This window comes from Leuciscus leuciscus (assembly GCF_965113295.1).
Source record: "Leuciscus leuciscus genome assembly, chromosome: 21".
Taxonomy (NCBI): domain Eukaryota; kingdom Metazoa; phylum Chordata; class Actinopteri; order Cypriniformes; family Leuciscidae; genus Leuciscus; species Leuciscus leuciscus.
This window is the reverse complement of record NC_138745.1, coordinates 24,382,822-24,395,684: the sequence shown is the minus strand read 5'-3', so window position 1 is coordinate 24,395,684 and position 12,863 is coordinate 24,382,822. Positions and strand designations below refer to the sequence as shown.

General features: G+C 37.5%; 1 protein-coding gene across 3 annotated transcripts in view; it reads right to left on the bottom strand.

Annotated features, from left to right (window-relative positions):
* znf438 (zinc finger protein 438) overlaps positions 1-2,853 on the bottom strand; it is a 51,175-nt gene extending 48,322 nt beyond the window's left edge. For 2 of the 3 annotated variants that reach the window (XM_082151243.1, XM_082151244.1), the window contains exon 1: positions 2,721-2,842. The gene's annotated coding sequence lies outside the window, so the exon portion shown is untranslated. Of the gene's footprint in view, positions 1-2,720 lie in introns of all 3 variants that reach the window. The other variant, XM_082151242.1, reaches the window with a different exon arrangement.
* Positions 2,854-12,863: the final 10,010 nt, after the last annotated feature.

Here is a 12,863-nt window from a genome sequence, read left to right as displayed (position 1 = left end):
AAATCTCTGAAAGAATGTTTTCAGTGACACCGCAGAAATGAATTTCGACTGCCAATAGCTACACCATAACCATCCGAAGATTCTCAGCGATCCTCTACATTTCTCTCAAGAAGTTTTAAGTTTAAAGTCAAATATTTTGATGAGGAAAAAATTTTACTTGAGCTGAAAAAGGCTTTTCTCAACTCCTGTTTTTACGTTAACCCTGTCTAAACGTTTAACTCTGTAGCTGATGTGAGTACTGGGGTGTCAGGCACCAAAAAGGACGCAAAACACCATAAAAGTATAACACACTATGGCCTGGTTTCACAGACAGGGCTTAGATCAAGCCAGGACTAGGCATTAGTTAAATTAGGACATTTAAATAGCTTTTATAAACGTGCCTTAAAAACATTACCGGTGTGCAATGCATCTTGAGACAAAACAATGACACTGACATATTTTAAGTGCAAGTTGCTTTCAGTTAAGACAGCTCAAACATGTATTTTAGTCTGAGGCTTAGCCTAAGCCTTGTCTGTGAAACCGGGCATATATTCCAAGTCTTAAGCCATACATCAACTTTTTGTGATGAATTGAGTGAAATTTACCTGCCGTCAATTAGGCTACATTATGTGTCTTTCGAAAACATGCTTTAACACACTTTCTTTGAAGGTCTGATACAAATCTCTAACTTAGTAACACAGCAAATAGAAACAGATAAGCCTCTTTATGCAAATGTTAAAACTCAGGTCCCGGTAAACAACTATGTACTCTAAATACTGCACAAAAACACATACAGTGTGTCAAATATTTTAGTCAATAAATGTTTTAATGTAAGGTATAAGCTTTAAGCCAAGTAATATAATCACTTGAAAATGGACTTACTCATATAGGCTATGTTACATAGGCCTATATGATTTCCAAAACATCTGATGGAATCTTACTGTAAAGCTTTTACTGTTTCAATTCATCACCAGTGCCAATTCTCAACACCAAAAACGGCTACGGTTTATGAATTTAACAAATTTCTCAAGACAAATTTTCCTGACACTGCTTTTAATTTAGCAAACCTTGCCATTTTAAATAAGAGGACGTTCCAGTGTAAAACCTGAGGCAAATTTCTAATCTTATGTCTAGAATGAACTTCTTATTGTCCAACTACATTATTGTTTCTAGATTAATAAGGCCTGTTTCACACTCACTTCACGCCCACTTCACATAAAAATTTCAGCAACAACATCAATAAGTTACAAATTTCACATAGCCTGTCCAAGCACAGTGATACTGTATATCAGAAGAGTGTGAGTTGTGTTTCAACTCTGAGACTATATATTTGACGTGTAGCACACTGAACTTAGTAATAAATAAAAAAGATGCTTCCAAAATGTACTGACGCTATATATCAACACAGCACTGCAATATAGGCTTATGAAGCAACATAATATGCACATTGAGCAAAATGCTTACATATTATTTTAAAAAACAAACAAACAAACAAACAAACAAAAACATCTGTATCAATGCAGTTTACATACAGTAACAGGCACAAACAGCACTTTCTTACATACAGTATACTGTCGGTGTGAAAGCTGATGCAGTGACGGTGTTGCTTCACATTACCTTGAGCATGCAGTGTAAACAGGCCTTACTTTCAAATAAATTTCAGGGCAAGCAATGTAAATAACCACAATATGGATAAACAGGATTATAGCACCTCATTTAGCAGGCTGGCCTATGATATTTACAAACTGCTAGCTGAGATCAGACACTTACACAAGATATTACATTCCCCAAAGTCTCATAATGCATTAGGTATGTAACATACACACCCAAAGCAAATATTAAAACCTGTACCTTCTAAAAACTATGCAAAAAGTGGGTGTAACACATAATGCAAACAATCACAATAACATGCAGTTACATCATCAGGACACAAATGTTGCCATTATACTTCATCCACAACAAAGTTTATAGAGAACAAGCTATTGTAAGAAATGTCTAACATTTTCCAATCCCTGCTATTACCATTTCTACTTCTTTCAAACCATTATCACGAACATGCTTACAAGGAAACCAGTACTATAACAATACAGGTACATGTCAACAGTGCTAGCATCACTGGTGATGAACAGTGCTAGCACCTGTTGACAGCCATGAATGTGTGAGCTATCACAAAGTCTGCGCAGAAATTGAGATTCTGGGAAAGTTGAGTCCAATGTAACGTTACACACTTAAAAGATTAAAGGTAGCCTAATTTATACAACTTTATGTCACGAGATAATTAATCAACAAAGAAAACATATCGCAGTGGAATCAAAGAGATACACAATGTCTCTGCAATCACACGGTACGCAAACAAGCAACTTGTTTATTGAACTTATATATGGATGTAGCGAAGCAATTACTATTCTATTAATACAATATGTCACTTTTAAAACCGGTATGACATGCGAACTGTATTCACTGTGCACAGAAATATGAATACCTCCGTGTGAATATGAACTTTGCAATGCTTTTAGGAACGTTTTGTCGCCGTTTCTGTGCTAAAGACTTGATTCTATGCAGTATTATGTTCAGTGTTGTGTTTTATTCAGCATAAACACTTCTTTGAAGGCCCTGGCCTGTGATCGCACTGTGATTCCTATTGGCTGAAAATAAAGTCGTAACAAGACTGCACAGTGAGCCCATTGGGCTCCTCTTTTCTGCACGAAATAACGGAAATAACGGAACATCTTGTGCCTCACCTTCCAGGAATGTCCTCCGGCTCGATCAGAGGACTCTTGGTTAATTTGGGGCATGCGCCACATTAATTAGGTGAGTAGACCGACACATCTTCATAACTGTTTCTCCACAGCCATTTTTGGGCGAGACCTCAAATCCTAAACGGTGGGTATTACAAAGTGGAAGTGAGGGATATTTATGTTAAACACAATACAGTGCTCCTGATATTATACTTTTTAATCAACAATAAAAATTGTTTTTTGTAAAGCGTCATTTTTAAGCAAAAGACCATATATATTTTCTCACCATCCATAATAAAGTGCCACATCCACCCCTTTTAAGAAAAAATGGTACAGCTCATACAACACCGGTTTGCTTCTCTGAATGCAGCCAATCAGAAACGACGAAAATGTCCCTCGCCAATCAGAGCAACTATGACGTGCGTACAGTTTTTTTGATCAGATTCAAGGAACGGCGGGAAACTGAGGCAGACGACGTAGCCAGTTGAACAGGAATTATGCTTGCTGTAATATTCTTCATACATATAAAAGGGTAGTAGGTACCCAAACCATACTAATTCAGTAAGACTAGTGCAATAGGTTTTCAAGGCGACAGACAACGTTGCTTACATATTTAACCACTCCAATTAAACTAGAACGTGGATAAAAGGAGGTTGAAGCTCCTGAGAGAGTGAAAGTGAAGACATGCACAGAAAAAGGCTAACTTTACAGGTAAACAAACGACGAATGGCATATTTATCAGTCTCACTCATCGGCTCTCCTCTCACTGTGGTGTGTGGTAAACTGTATGTATTACAGTTTTTTCTGTGTATGCAGACACTGCAGTATTATTGAAATAATGACTCAAAAATGCCATCTGGTGCCATTTGTAAACGTAAAGGGGTTTAGCAGAATATCCAAAGCTGCTTTTTTTAAATACACTAGTGGGGTCCAAAAGTCTGACATCGTTTGCCTTTTTTCAAGTAATTATATTTTATTAAAAATTTTCTTTAGCAAAAAAAAAAAAGAAATCCTAAATTAAGATGAATGTGGAATTTTTTTGTAGGCCTATTTGGTTCCCTTTTACTTTAATAACCAGTGTTGGGGCGTAGCGTGAGTACTTGTAATCAGATTACTTTTCAAGTTACTAGTAAAGTAACACATTACTTTTAAATTTACACCAAAATATCTGAGTTACTTTTTCAAATAAGTAACGCAAGTTGTTCTCCCAAGTATAGACTGACACCTCTCCTGTCCCCACGTTAAGAGAAATCGGGAGTGAGGTGCAGGCATTGTGTGCGCTGTGTAAACATGATTTTTGTTTTAGTTCTAGATTAAATATGAGCAGGCATTTACTCACTGCCACAAAAACAGTTTCAGTATTCCTCAAAATGAATAAAAACAGTAAAATGCCAACTCAGAATATTACGCAAACCTGCAATAATTCAATATTATTGCATATGGCATATGCATAAAGCATCAAATTCAATATTTTACACAGACTTATGACCAGCTTCCTCTCCATACAGTAATGAATCAGATCTTCAAGCAAAAGGGACTGAATGAAAAATTGGAATCCTGCCAATCCTCAATCTGATTTCTGAATTGTGATGTGACCTGAATCCTAATCACACATTGTTCGTTCATTGGCCAGAGAAGAACTTGTCACCCGACTGAGCCTGGTTTCTCCTAAGGTTTTTTTTCTGATGTCACCTGATGGAGTTTGGGTTCCTTGCCACTTTCGCCTCTGGCTTGCTTAGTTGGGGACATTTAATATTCAACAATATTATTGATTTGACCTCACGGACACTATTGGATGAGAACTGAACTGAGATGGACGATGACATCACTGTTTTTCTGCAGAACTGCTTTATAGATGAAATGAACTAATTGAATAATTGATGACCTTTACAACATAACTGAATCAACAATGAACTGACTTCAGCTGAACAATGACACTATTTTCTTTTAGAGCTGCTGTATAGCCTAAAATGAACTGTTTGCATCATTGAATCATTTTCCTGTCATCACTGTAAAGCTGCTTTGAAACAATCTGGATTGCATTTCCTTCAGCCTGAGGCTTATTCTTTTCACTTTTTGTGTAAAAGGTTTGTTACATTTGCCAAAAATAGAACTTTTGGGATTTATTTATAATTAAAATCAAACAAGCCAGCCCAGATGAGAAAAAATTACGCAAAAATAACGTGATGCATTATTTTCTCAGGATGCACAGAGATTTTGGCTATACCGAAGTTTTGGGTCGAAATGGTTTTGGAGGGCCTAAATCAGTGACCGAAAAAGACGTGTTCAGTCAGTTCAGTTCAGTGTCAACTGAACACAGTTAAACATGTCAGCTGTGTAGACACTCTGGATTGATAATGTTTACTTTTTATCAGTAATATGATATGATATGGTTTCTTTTCTCAAGAAAGCTATTCAATGTCCATAAACTCATTAATAGAAAAAACTGAGAAGAGCATTTTGGTAAATATATGCACTGTATTAAATATTCATTATATTTTTACTTATTACTATTAGGCAATTTAATGTTTGAATAAATCTGTCGTGAAGACAAGGTATTACAGTTTATTACCGTTTAAATGTTAATATTTCACCAAAAAACTAGAGCAGAAACAATTCTGTTATTAAAAAAAAGTTGATAAAAAAAACTGCCTCATATGCAAGTTAAATGTTCGTACAACCCAGTTTTAGCTATTTGAGTGTTGATTATTAAATAAGTTTGATTAATTAATTGATGCATTAATTAATGCAAAAGTGCATCCTGAATTTTCGGTTTCGGCCCAGAATTTTCATTTCAGTGCATCCCCATTATTTTCCATAAATAGTTACTAAGTAACATAATTGCTTACTTTTTTAGGGAGTTGCGCAATATTGTAATGCATTGCTTTTAAAAGTAACTTTCAACTCTGATTCAAATTTGATTAATGACCTAGAAATTGTGCAGAATTTTTCATATTTTTTATTCATTTTACACCATTGTATCCTTTAAAACACTAATACTTAACATTTCCAGATTTTAAATCACATTTTGATCCAAGTTTTCAATGTGCTGTTGCCCCCACTATGCTCTCTTTGTTTTTCTCTTTCCCAAACATTACTTTCACAAAGATTTCTGCACATGAATCATGATCAAGCTAATAGGCCCAAATATTCAGAATATTTTTGTTTATCTACTACCCCAGCCTCATTTAGTTCATCAGTTCAATCATGGCAGTATGTAATAATGTGCATATTTGCATAATATTTAAATATGCATCATTTTAAATAATTAAACACACCAGAACCAGCTAATAAAGGTCTTACTAGGCATACTAGAAGCATCCAGGCAGGTGTGTTGAGGCATGTGGAAGCTAAACCCTGCAGGACAGGACCCTTTTTATATGCAGTAGGAGATTAGTTCACTTATGTGCATACCAAATGTGGCCTGGCAAAGCACATTCAGAGAAAGACCTCTCCAGTTTCTTCAAATTAGCATTAACCCAGTGTTTTTAATGAACCTCTTTATGTCTAGTAAATAGACGCATAGCCCAAACATTTAGGCTACATGACCAATAGGAACTCTTGCCTTGTGCATTTTGAGGTGTACTGTAATCTAATTGAATAAACTTCATACAATCCTGTACTACATAACTGTATTTTCAACAGTTACCTTCATCATACTTAACATCAGTGTGCATCATACTTAACATCAGGGAATCTGAGTTCTGTGGTTCAAGGCTTAGGTTAGGCTGGACTATAAACATTAACCCCTGGTTTCACAGATGATGCATAAGCCTAGTCCCATGCAGACTAGGTCCCAAAATGCATGTTTGAGCTGTTTTAACTGAAAGCAACTTGCACTGACATATCTTAAAATGTCACTCCCATTGTTTTGTCTCAAGATGCACACCAGAAATGTTTTTTTCTAAGACGCGTTTATAAAAGCTGCTTAAGTGCCCTTGAACTAAGGCCTAATCCTGGCTTAATCTTAGCCCTGTCTGTGAAACCGGGCCTGAGAGAATCAATGACAACACATTATGTTCCAAACAATGAAATAGACTCCCCTCCCTCATTTATTCTCTTTTATCTATTTCTCCTTTTCAAGATATTTATTAAATAGCAAATTTCAGCACTTGTTCATTCTGTTTACAAAAAGAAAGAGTGCCAGTAAGAAGTCAGATGAAAAGAAAAGGTTGCCTTAAGTTAGTTTGTTTACAGTCTCTTTCCCTCTTCCCTCACTTGTCTCAGGCATATTTGTAATGGTTTATGGTTGTCTGTTCTGTAACAGGAGCCATTTGAATGTTTTTTTCCTGTTAAATCTGTCATGGTCATTAGAATAGCAGAGAAAAGGCGAGTCAATTAATTGTTCCACTGGGGCCAGTAAGTGCGATGACCCGGCTGTTCATCATCCGTCTAGCATAAAACCGAAAGCTTACGGGATTCTTTTTCACTCTGCTCGATTTCAAAGAAACTTGTGTTTTGGCTTTTTCTGAGAATTTCTAAATGGCACATTGAAAGTGGTAGTGGAGAGCTTCCTCAAATAGTTTTTTTGCAGCCTCCAACTTTGCCCTCTTCAGTATCAGAAGTACACCTGACATAGCTTTACAGTTGTATCATCAACCAGGTTTTTTTTCTCTTTTGGACTTTTGGATATTTTGACGTTTGTCCGTCGCACCCACAGAGTTGACATTAGGTCTATGACACGGGCTATAGTCAAATGTAGTGAAAAAGGCAAGGAGAGTGATTTTATTGATTTGACATGCTGTCCTTCATTTCTTTTCCTTTTCTCTGAACACATTCTAAATTATTATGGGTTGTGAGGCTAAATCTGTAGCTTGTTGCAGCTTTCATGACTGCTGGACCTATCGTGTGTGTGTGTTTGTGTGTGTGAATGAATGATATTGCTCAAAATGAGGCTATGTGCCTCTTCTAGCTGCTCTAAAATATCTTTCTCAAAAGACATTTTCTTTATGTAATCCCACCTGTTAATTCCTACTCCTTTTCTTATCGTACACTAATATTAAAGCTGCAGTCCGTAGTTTTTCCTCGTTGTTGCCATCTATGTTCGAAATCTGCAATTGCAGTTATTCAGGAATTATCAACTTTACGTGGGTTGTGCCTCGGCCATGAATCCAATGTTTTGAGGAGAATGTGCGTCTGTCAGTCACCGCGCCGGTGTGGATCCTGTCATTCAGAATAACAGATTCTACTTTTTGGAAGTATGACCAAGATAAGAATTTTCAACGGAAAGTGTAATCTGAACAAGTAACATTCACTTTTGTTCTGACCAACAAAGGGAAAAAAAGCATTGCAGTAAATCGCACTTATTAAATCTAACGATCGCTTATCATATCACGTCAAACAGTGCAAATTATACTTTGTTCTCAAATTGTTAATGTAAACAACATCAGCACTGCGTGACTACATTTAATGCCCTTCCGATATTTATCCTTGTTTTCGCATGGGCCCGGTTGCAGTCTCTTTTTTTTTTTTGTAGCCACTCCGAAGTCCGAAGTCTTTTGCATTTTACAACAGGTGAATCTCCAGTTGTCACTGGTGAGTGTCGTTTGAACCTTTCTGGATCCGCCATCAAATTGATAAGTTTAATTATATCAAGTGCTGTGAGAAAAGGCTATAAATCTCCACCTCCATCATCCTCACACACAATATAGCCTACTAGCCGAGACTCCTTCTTCATGTGTACAGATGTGACGTAATGACGCAAAGACATGCTCGAATTTCCGGCGGAAATCCACCAGTACCACTGGAATTAAAAACAGTATGACAAGCTTACCGTTTTGAATCGAGCTAAGGCAAGCAGATAGTTTTGAACACTGGCTGGTTAACTTGCTCAAAAAATTATTTTGGATAATTTTTAACCCAAAAAAGTTATGGAATGCAGCTTTAACCTTTGGTCAAGTCTGAAAGTAGCCAATTTTTATCCTGTGCCCTGTTCAAGTTTACTGAACATCTCAGAATGTATTGTCTGAAGAATATAGGCAATAATTCACCTTCCATTGGACAGGGTTCTTTTTTGGGGGGTCAGCGTAAAAGAACAGGTGAGACATGTGACAGGTTTCTACTTCTTAAAGGTGCACTCTGTATTTGTTGTGCTTATGTAATGCTGACAGATATGGCAGTCGTCTTAGATTAATTCTGACAAGCAAGCAAAGCAAAGCTTAAAACAAAAGCAAACATGATAGCCAATGCCAGTGCTATTTGCAGTCAGCAATGATTCATTTATTTATAATTATGTTTACTGAGATAATGTGAGTAGTATTCAATAGGTCATGTGATCTCAACATGGTGGCCACCATGAGGTGACCCACTCCATGTTAAGTAAAACGGTTTAGAGGCTATAATATGTCTGGAGTCTTACTCTAATGTGAGTGTACATCTTTTTTCTTTTTTTTTTTACTTGTGTAAAAGTTTTTAATGAGGAAATATACACAGAGTGCATCACAAAAAAAATAATGAAAAGAAATTAGCTTCATGCTAATACGCCAAATCTATCCACAAAATGGCAGGAATTCTGAATGACTAAATACCTGCATACTAAACATGGAAATATCTAACCGTTAATGCGAAAGGAACAGACTGAATCAGTGGAAAACAAAACTTAGGAAAGTAATGAAGAGGATGTCCAAATGCCTTCTGTGGAAAAAGTTCCTTTGATGAAAGCACCGATAACAACCGTTTGTCTCTATTGGTTTCTCTTTTTATTTCTCCTTTTCTCTCAGGTGTGTTCACATCTGCACCTAAATGTGGAGGATTCTTTGATATGCAGAGCCTGAGGTGTGTGTATGAGTGTGGGAAGCACATGATTCTCAGACATGCCAGCAAAATGAGCAGAAGAAAGATCTTGGTGTTCCAACATACACAAAATAAATTTTAGCTGTGGTTGTGAGGTGAATTTTTGACGGAACATTTGGAATGGATCTCAGCTAATCTGCGTGACAGACTTAGCTCACCCGTACAACCTGGATGATCCAGAAAAAATCCCGTCTCACACACACACGCACATCAGCTATGCTACTTCTTCCCACACACTCATTTTTTCCCATAAAAAAACTACTGGGCACGCAGATGTTTGCTTTTACTTACTAATTTTGAGTCACACATATTTTACAATGAGCAAAATATTTTAAAGTACATGAAACAATATCTGTTTACACATCTTTGTCATTTTCAGTTAAGCGGTGAAAGTTGTATACCAGTTTTGAAATACAGACTTTAAAGAATATGCCTACAGTTTGGTCATTTGGTAAGATTTAATAAGTACACTTTCAATTGTATTTATCTATAGATAACTTATTCTACATTAGGCTGCATGAAGGATTTGATTACAAAATTGAGTTCTAGAAGAATCTGCTGGCTCACCGGATGTTTTGTTTTGGGAGTGGCCAAATTCTCCTGAGCGTCAGTCCTGTCCAGGGACACTCCAGAGAAGAGGAAGTGAGATCATAATGACCTTGTTCTTGGGAAGGGGGTGCGTAGTGCGATTGACATCTCAATCTTGCCTTCAAAACATTCCATTGTAGGGCCCTTGAGTTTTTCTGGGCTCTTGAATAGTTTTGTCGCCAATCTCGCCATGGCATTAGTGTTTGCATTTTCCATGAGCAGCAGTAACTTCAGCATAATACTAGAACTTATGAAACATGTAGACACAGAATTGTACTTCTTTATTGGGGGGGGGGATTTTTCAGGATCTTGTCTCAAACAATCAACTCATTTTCTGGCCATGGAAGACTCAGAAATCACTTTTGACTATCAACATTTTTTGCACAGATGTTTCCGCCATACTTGGCTCGCGGCACAGGGGAAGACAGCTTTCATTTGTATGAACTTTATGTCCAAAGTTTATAGAACCACATGAAATCAAAATTGTTTGAATTGGTTTGTGGACATTAGTCCATGTCAGTAAGTGTTGAGGTTATAAGTGTACTTCTAAAAGTTGACTAAACTATTTGTTCTGGAAAATAGACCAAAAATATTGATAACTTATCTTGCACTCATAAGTGCAATTTGCACTCATTTGCATGTAATTAAATGCTCTGGAGAAAGAGAATGTCCCTCAGTCTAACACCGTGTCCTAACCAGACATGATGCGATAAGATTCCAACGACAAATAATTTGTCTGTCCAAATAATTGTATCGGGCGTTGCGGCGTCGCTGCGCGTAGTTAGGACACGCGGTGTAAAGGTAGAAGGTCCATTGTCTATTGTCAATAGTGTAGTGATGTACTGTATGACGCACAGCTCACACAGAATTTACTTTTAACCAAGCACTTTTTGTTTGGTGAACACGGTAAAGCCACATGACCAGCTTAACCCTCTGAGTGGAAAAATATTTCGCCCTCATGCAAAAATTCTTAATTGCATAGGTTCCATGTTGAAAGGACTGGATTTTGCTGTGAAAATTTGCTAAACAATCGTAAATGTGACTTAATACCACTTAACTGGCTAGCAATAGCAAATAGCTAATTGTGCTTCTGTGACATAATTAAAAACCTTAAACAACCTAAACTTCCTGTTTAATGTCAACACAACACAATGCACATCAAGCCATTTCATGGGATCTTCAAATCAGTTTCTGGCAAATGTCCATTAGAGTTACCTTGATCTTTGATGGTCTGTCCCTTGTTTAAGATTATTAAATTTTTGTTTACTGTCATTCTGTAATGGAAGATGGCTAATGCCTCATGCTGAACGCAGTCCCAAGGGTTGCTTTAGTTTCACCATTTTTTTTATCTCCATCCATCATGATCACCACACTCTTCTTTCTTTCTTTCTTTCTTTCTTTCTTTCTTTCTTTCTTTCTTTCTTTCTTTCTTTCTTTCTTTCTTTCTTTCTTTCTTTCTTTCTTTCTCCACCTTAGTCGTGTACCTGTCAGTTTCTGCCATAATCCTCTGTTTGTTTTTCACTCTCTATTTCTTTTTCTGTAGTTGTACTTGCCACCTGTGTTTCTCTTTCGTTTCTCACGCTTTCTGTTCCTCTCCTCTGTTTTCGCCACTTTATATCATCCATTTCTTCAACGTGTCTGTGTGTCAAATGAGCCTTACACAAATAACTTTTAGATTTTACCTCCCTCTTTCTTTTTATGTACGTTTTCCTGTTTCTTTAGCAGTCCTTTGCATTTCCATTTCTCTTCCTTCCTTTTTCTTTCTCTCAATCCTTTACCCCCCCAACACACATATACACACACCATCTTCTCCCTTCCCCCACACAGCTGGCGCCCTGAGCTGTTAGTCCAGATGGTTAGGAGGGGAGGCAGGGGCTTGTTCTCCATGTAGCCCCACAGCAGGCTCTCTGTCCTGGGCAGCTCTGAGTCAGCTCCCCCCTGGACCAACTGGAACTCCCCCCCCCAAACAGCACTGCCAGCATTAATCTCCTAAATGATCCCGCCAGGAGGAGGATCAATACTCATTTACAGAGACGCGGCCTGATCCCTTAATGTAGAGCAGTAAGGATAGCTTTCTACCCCCCCCCCCCCCATGTTGCTGTCTCTCCTATCTTGTCTCTTCTTTTGCACTATTTTTTCCTGTCTTTATGCTCCATTCATTCACTTTCTGTTTAGCCCAGTAAAAAGAAAAGGTAAATGAGACTTGAATAGGTAACAGGTGAAGAAATTGATGTACAGTGGAAATTTTACTGGATAAATTGCTTGTATGAGTATGAGGTCAGTTACTTTAAACCTCCTTTGATGAAGTCACCACTCTGCTTCCGTTAAACTGCCAGTGGATGCCCAGTGGATTAAAACCAGCAGCTCTTGGATGGCAGATATTGTTGGGTTTCAATTTGGTCCAGCTGGGTGGTCCTGTCACCAGTAACCGGGAATAGAGGCTACTGGCATTCAGACTGCTATTTTAATAGCATAGTGAGTGCTATTATACCGTTTTAATATTTGCAGTAGCATTATTTTTACTCTTTGTTTTCCGTCGTTGCGAGAAAATATGACTTCATGTCGAAATGGCAGCATCCAAGGAAAATGGGAATAGACCGGACTTTCCACAGAATAATGTACCGTCTTTTTCCAGTCGGTTAGCACCAGCAGAGAGAGAGCGCGTGTGTGGTTTTCAAAATGCCTCATCATTGATCTCTGATGAAGCCTGCCCTTCACTGCAATGCTTTTCTTCTTTTTCTTTTCCCTCTAGAACGTCTGTTTTTC